General features: G+C 33.2%; 1 protein-coding gene across 2 annotated transcripts in view; it reads right to left on the bottom strand.

The window, feature by feature from the left end:
* Positions 1 to 976: 976 nt before the first annotated feature.
* LOC138692075 (zinc finger protein ZFP2-like) overlaps positions 977 to 7882 on the bottom strand; it is a 39642-nt gene continuing 32736 nt past the window's right edge. For both annotated transcript variants that reach the window (XM_069814984.1, XM_069814986.1), the window contains one exon: positions 977 to 1108. The gene's annotated coding sequence lies outside the window, so the exon portion shown is untranslated. The remainder of the gene's footprint in view (positions 1109 to 7882) is intronic.

Genomic DNA, 7882 nt, shown 5'->3' with positions numbered 1-7882 from the left:
TGTCTAGACTCTAAAGGCCACTTATGCTTTAAATATAATTAAAATTCTTGTTTCTCTTCACTTTTTAGGACCTTACGATGAATATATGTCAAATTTTTAAAGAAAGTTGAAGGAAAATGATCCGGTCAGATATGGATTAATATTACACTGAGATACAAGACGTCAGGATGAAGACAGATGAAGATGGAATCTGTGAAGAACACAATACAAGATAAAACCACAGTCTACTCAGTTGTAGTATTAAAATACAGATAAACTGAATGTGTGGGGTATCATATAAGACATTACGTTTTTGTTATAATGTATAATTGCGAATATAGGAATATAAGTTAAATATAGTAAACATAACCTACAATTTCCATATGACATAACTTACATATGTAATGCCAGGCCACTGGAGACCACTAAAATTAGACAGAAAGGGGCAACCGGTATAGTAAACATAACCTATAACTTCAACATATCTAAATATCCGTGCAGTGCAACTGAAAATTATTGAATCGTGCATAAATGAATGTACAAGAATTTTGGCAATATTTAATCGAAATAAACGCAGGCATAACACATACGAACAACGTAATTTTGACACCAAAAGCAATATTACACCTTAACTCGCAAGTGAGTTATGTCTGAAGTGTCTCATAATCAGTGTTTTAAATTTTATTAATGCAATTACACTGCATTTTAGAGAAATATAAGTGACTTTTTATCCATTCCAAATAATTTATATGGTTGAAACGCCGCCCTTCGTGATCGGATTAAGTGAGTCACATGGGCGGCCTTACGACCTGTATTAGATCATGATGGCACACGATCACAGTCCATTGTTCCCAGCGCTCACAGCACTCCAAGCGGCTAGCAACTATCGCGAGAAATGCAAAAAATCATCTCAAGCTTCGTGACTGTATATAGTAGACTGTGATAAACCCCAGAGGAAGAAGAACTATAACACCTTGTATTTTACAATTACCTGATTTTCACACTTCACCACGGAAAAATTAATTGGAACAGGGATTTCTTCCAATTTGATCTCTGATGAGAGACCACTGCTATAGTCGTTACATTCAGCCTTTACCTCAGTCGAGGAGAGATTCAACAAATTCAGTTCCTGGAAAAAGAAATGACAATGTAAATGAATATTTATATCAGTAATCGGCCCCTAGTTGTTGCATATACGAAAATTTATGTAATAGTGTTACAATAGAAGCCAGACGTTAATGGCAGCAACCTACAGGGGACGAAAATTCTTCTCGACATCTCTTATTCTGCATCCGTCTCTTTATTGTAATTTCGATCTCATTTACTCACTCTTCTTCTCTTTTACCACACAAACACATGTGCATGTGTACACCTTTATAAAAATTCATTATTCGGCAGATAATAATACACAATTATCGTCAAATTTAAATTAACTCTCATATCATGACAGTCAAAGGCAAGGAATAATGTGAATTCTAAATGTTGGCATAAAAATTGACTTCATACATTTCCTTTGCATCAAACGAAGCCATATCGAGTAAGGTGTTGTACCACAGTCTAACATATACAGTCACGAAGCTCAATAATTATTAAATATGCAAACATAGATAGCTGCTCACCACCAGGATCGCTACTTTCGCCTCATCACAGACTCTCTCCCTAGCAGACGATAAAATGTATTGTACTTACGATATCGTGTTCTTTTGAAAAAATTAACACCTTCCTTCCACTGTTGAAATATGAAATACATAAGGTTTATATATTATTTTCATTAAGTATATATATATTATAGTCTATAAACTCATCTTCCTGGATCTTTCGGAAGAAGGATAATTCTGACCTCTTTTTCTTACAATTTATAGTGCTACAAACGTCTCCTTGTCGCATATTATTATTGAAATTATTGCATTTTAGCTATTTACAGCTATTACAACCGATAACGAACATTTCACAGTTTACACAACTTTTCACAACAATGCGAAATACGGCATTGTCAATGACTTTTCGATCCAAACCGTAATGTACCATATGTTCGAGTTTTCCATTTCAGTGTATGGAATTCAGTGAAATAAAATTTTATTGCGTATCATAGCTAAGATTTATTTAGTGTAATATGTCCATAAGTTCCGTTTACTTCTTGCAGCATGTGTTGCAGAAAAAATTACAAAACTGTGTTATTTTAAAGTGAAGAGAATTTTACATGTTAACATACTTTGTTCGCATCAACATTATAAGTTTAGAATGGAAGCCATTTTGAGGTTTAATAAAAAAGAATTTATATAGTGATTTCAATTTTGCCCATCTATATTCCTTAATTTTAGGCAAAAAATTTGCCATACCACTCCTATGAAATTAGCGCACATACAATTGTGTTACTTCGTCTCTTAAGTAGTTGATAAATACAATAATTCAGTACTCAATTGTAGTAATAAAATACAGACAAATTGAATGTTCGGGGTATCATACATGACATTATGCTTACTTATAATATATAATTGTTGGAATTTAGAAATATAAGTTAAATATAGTAAACATAACCTATAATTTTCTTATGAAGGGCAAGGTATTGGAGATCACTAAATTGAGACACAATGGGGCAACTGGTACAGTAAACATAACCTATAATTTAAACATTTCTAAATATCCGTGCGGTGCAACAGAAAATTGAGTCGTGCATAAATGAATGTACAAGAATTTCGCAATATTTAATCGAAATAAAAGCAGGTATTACACATACGAACATCGTAATTTTCACACCATAAATAATATTACACCTTAATTCGCAAGTGAATTCTCTGAAGTGTCTCATAACCATTGTTTTAAAATTTATTAATGGAATTACACCACATTTTAGATAAATATATGTTACTGTTTATGCATTCCAACTAATTTATGCGGTTGATACGCCGCCCTTCGTGATCGGGTTAAGCGAGTTACATGGTCTGCCTTACGGCCTGTATTAGATCACGATGACTGTGGCACAGTCTATTGTTCCTAGTTCTCACAGCGCTCCAAGCGGCTAGCAACTACCACAAGAATTGCATAAAAATCATCCCAAGCTTCGTGACTGCATATACTAGACTGCGGTTGTACTGTCTTATATTATTTAAAAAGTCTGTTGATAACGGATGTATTCTTATATATAAGTTATTGGTTGTGGGGGATGCTCTTGAATCTCAAGAGGAACAACTTTTTCAACAGTGCAACATAATCTGTTTGGTGCATTACCACAGAGCCTGCACATCTTTGAATCAGTTTGAAGCCATGAGTATACTTGTGGGGCAATGGAGAAGAAGAAGATTTAAGGTTATTTAATAATGTAACTCCTAAAAATAAAAATAATTGTGATGAGGGTTACTTATGTCCTGAGATTTATAGTATTGGTTATTAGAAAGTGATGTGACCATTGGGAGATTACATATGCCACAAATTTAAGTAGCCAAGGCCCATTCACAATGAAAATTAAACATAACGTAAACATAACACGTGTGTGGAAACAAACATACGGAATCAACAAAACTACAGAATCTATTACATAAAAATGGAGAATTGCATAATGACTGACGATGTAGCTATTCAATTTATGTTTCTAATAACTACAATGGCATCAGTATATGGCTTTCAATACTTGAAATCAAAGAAACGGAGATGTAAAATAATCAACTTTTCGTCATATGATTCCATGTTGCGCGCCTAGCTATCATCACGGCCAATAGATCAAAATATTGCCTGTAGGCAAAGCCCATGAGATGTTAAACAAAAAGTGAAAACACGCTCTCCGCTAGTGTACTGTTTCCAAATCGCATAAACATAAGCATGAAAGTTTGGAGTTTGCAAACTCTCATGATAATGTCTTATGATTAAGATTAAGTTTATGCTTATATAATTCATTGTGAATGCTTTCATTAAATAACATGGACACAAGGTTTTATGCTTACGTTATGTTTATGTTTAATGTTCATTGTGAATGGGCCTTAACATTCCTCGCGTTTAGTATCATTTCGTTTGCATGTATTACCAACCCTGCTACTCGTGTCGTTGAAGTGACGAGACGATAGAAGTCACCCTCGGCTCTCTTTTTGCGCATGCGCCAATCGTGTAGTATTTCCGTTTCTGGTGTGATGCTGGGCCCCGTTGTAAGCATAAAAATTGTTATATTCACCGCATGCTAGATTCACCTTCGTCACAATCATATATTATTTACATTTCGGTGATACAAGTTACGTAATTATAATAATAGTGCATTGGTAGATTTCGCAATTATTACTCCAGCTCTTGTTATCCAAGTCAAACCTTATTTTCGTATAATTGTATTCCAGAATATTTCCTCATAAGTCTTGATAGGCTATATGTATTAAGAGTTAATTTCTGGTGGTAGTATTGATATTAAACTTGGCCAACACAATATTCCACCTACAACTTCAGAGGGGCGGCAAGAACTAGCGCTGAGGTAGTTCTGGATATTTCAACTGTAAACCAACTTATGAATGTCGTGATATGCAAATAAATATCACCAAACGTAGATGCCAACTTCAGAGGGGCTGCAAGACACTTTGTGTGCAAATTTATAAAACCAGGGGCATCACATCCAGTAAAATTAAGAGTGATCTCAACCTTGTTAACAATTCGAAGAGATATTCCTATGTTAATAAAGCGGCGAAACTAGCGCTGAGGTAGTTCTGGTGTTTTCGGAAGTGAAAATTGTTGAATTTATAACGGATTCTTTTTATGTAGATACAGTTGATCGTATATGCATCATAGACAAATATATGCATGGCATAACAAAAGCCTAAACTAACCAAATCTAACCTGTCACAGATTCGTATATGCAACATGTATATAAGCGGGGAACTACTTCAGCACTAGTTTAGCTAAAAATCGAATTAATTTGTTTGAAAGATGAAGTAGGATGTAGGCCAAAGATTATTATTTGAACTCTATAGAGAGTAGTGGTTTGGTTCGACTAGAACATCACGGAAAAAGAAAATATATATTTTTTTATTATTACCGGCATAGACCTATATTCATTATTATTTATTATTCCACAGTTGAGTAACAAAATGGACAAGAAACCATCAAGAAACTGTATTACAATAATCTGTAAGATGTTTACAGGACAAAAATTATTAAAACATGTAACAATGCTATACAATATTGAAGTATAACTTAATACACAATTTATGGCATTCATAGTTGACAAATTACCTAAGCAAGTGGTTGCCCACCTGGGTGTGTGGAACCAATGTATGTTTTCAAACGTTATTTTAACTAAATTTAACTTCATCGCATTCTGTGACATATCAGCTGGCTGAAATATTTTTTATCTCACACTTCTAAGATTTTAACAGGAATGAGTTTGTCCAAGGACTTCCCTTGGCTTGAAACTCTTGCTTACATATCCGATATTATTATTATTTTTCTTTATTTTAATCTCTAGGTTCCAACTGTGTTCAGCATTCAGGATAAGACTAAAGCAACAATAAAGAAATTAAACTTGTCTTGCTGAGTTATCAATCGAGAATTCGATTAATGTTCCACTCCGTGACTTTCGTCCAATATGTTTGGAAGCATAAAAGTATCTTCATTGTTTGACATTAAAATTACGGAAATATTATCTAATAAAGACAATTGTATGAAAAATTCATTCCCGATGACAAACAATTAATAGTTTGACCAAAGAAAAGGGTCTCTTAAAATTATTAGAATTATCTACTGATATCGTGGTTAAAAATTGTGTTTCCTAAAACATCTCTGTTGCAATCTTGGTTCCATGACTCACCAGTATATCTCAATGTTTTCTGGATTGCAATACTACACTTAATGCCATTTGCATCAATATATTTGAGTGAGAGTACATTTTCTGCTCTGGTCTTCTTGAAGAACAAATACGAGTATAGAAGTAAACATAATCTTAAGGTAGATTTGCAACTTAAGCTACGGTTTGTTTATGGTGATCATCACCGGACGCACATCGCCGGCGATTATAAATGCTGGCGATGATCGTCAGGAAGTGGTATCTTTATCAGTGTAAATCGCTGTCATTTCTCATTTGTTTTGCTACTTTAACTCGATTAAATATTTCTACATGGCCTTCTCTAAAAATCGATTATTGAACATGTCGCTCATTTGCGACAAGAGAGGCACAACTCAAAATTTTTCATTTTTGAGATTTTACAAAAATGAACTCCAAAAGTAGTATATTTTCATCGTGAATAACGACAAATACATGATTACATTATTTTTCCCCCAGATGGCAGATGTGTCTTTATTAAATTGTTTTAATCTAACAAAATCATTACAACAACAAAGACTTAATTTTAGTTGTTACGAAGCATTCAAACTGAAAGGTTTAAATCTTATCATGAAGAGTGACAGAATTTGCGTTGCGTCTTTTCATTGAATAATTTTTTTTTTCAGCGGCAAAGAATTATTCTGCGTTGTGTCATTATTTTAGAAAAGTAACAAATACTTACTTAACTTCCCTTATTATCAGTAAGCTTACATTTAATATTGTGACGGTATTTATGATTAAAACTATTTTAATTTAATAATTATTTAATGTTATGTCTGTCTATTTGAAAAGAATAATAACGTTTTACCTTTATTTTGAATATGGTTAGTAATTTTTTTTACACGGAAATGAGTCAATTACGTTCCCATGTAATTCTAAAGCTGTCAAAACAAACATTTTGAGACAATGATGTCTGGCAGCCGGTTACTCAAACACAACTCGAATGTTTGTTCAATAATATACCGAAAATTTTATCAAGATGAATAGTATTAATGCCTTGATTAAAAATTTAAAAGAAATAACAGTGTCCCTGTAAATGAAATAAGTTTAAAATATGTAACATGAATAATGATCTGCCCTGTTATTTACATAAAGTAAGCATGCTAGTGTAAATGATGCTGATACAGATTCTAAATAGAATGTTTTTAATTTAACATTTTGACTTGAAAACAACTGATGTCACCTATTTCATTTGGCATGTGGGAGAAGCAGAAAGAGATGTCAATGAAATAGGTACCTGTGTACTTAACTTCTTGGAAGAAAAACAGAAAATGTCGGCTGAAGTCATAAACATAATTTTCTATACTGAGCATTGCTGAGGACTTCTGTTCTGAGGTTCATGATCCATCTGTACGTGTTCACTGTATCCAAATTCCCAAATCTGAAATCCATTATCCATAAATTCTTGATAACTGGACACACTCAGGATGAAGATGATAGTGCCCTTTCAATTATCGAGAGCGAAGTAAAACGCGTGTCCAAAAGTGGTCCGATTTACACTCGACATCATTTTGTCTCTATTGTTAAAGCTGCAAAGAAAATAGGACGGACCTACAAAACCAAGGAAATATCCCATAAGGACTTTTTCAATATCAAGAATCTAGGAACAAATTACAAGAACGCAAATTACTTCAGGAGCACAAGGAAAATGAACGAAGTAAAGGTTTTGACAGTGCATCAAAGTCATCCATTGTCATTTTTCTACAAAACATTCTATTTCGACGAAGAATTTCAAGAAGTATAACTAAAAAAAGTTCTTCAAGAACTGAAACCAAAACCGAGACTCCAGAATTGCCACAAGTTTATAATGAAAAAAATAGGTATAAGTGAGAGAAAAGAAGCAGATTTACTAGATCTCATTAAACTGAATCACATTCCAAGCTTCTATAAAGAATTCTTTGAATCTTTGAAAGTGTAGAGAAGTGTTGTGAACTGTATTGAAAGTGTTGTGCTGTAGTTTATGTTTACTGGGCAATTTATTTCTGAAATAATTTTGTGTAAAGAATTTCAGATCTTTTATAATGCTTTCTCAATCTAGGTTGTTGCTATTATATTAATTTTTCTAACATAATTCATAGTCATGTATTTAAAAAGAGTCATTAAGTTATACGG

The sequence above is a fragment of the Periplaneta americana genome, chromosome 16 (genome assembly GCF_040183065.1).
Source record: "Periplaneta americana isolate PAMFEO1 chromosome 16, P.americana_PAMFEO1_priV1, whole genome shotgun sequence".
NCBI classification, from domain to species: Eukaryota; Metazoa; Arthropoda; class Insecta; order Blattodea; family Blattidae; genus Periplaneta; species Periplaneta americana.
The sequence above is the reverse complement of the archived record's forward strand: the minus strand, read 5'-3'. Positions and strand labels throughout refer to the sequence as shown.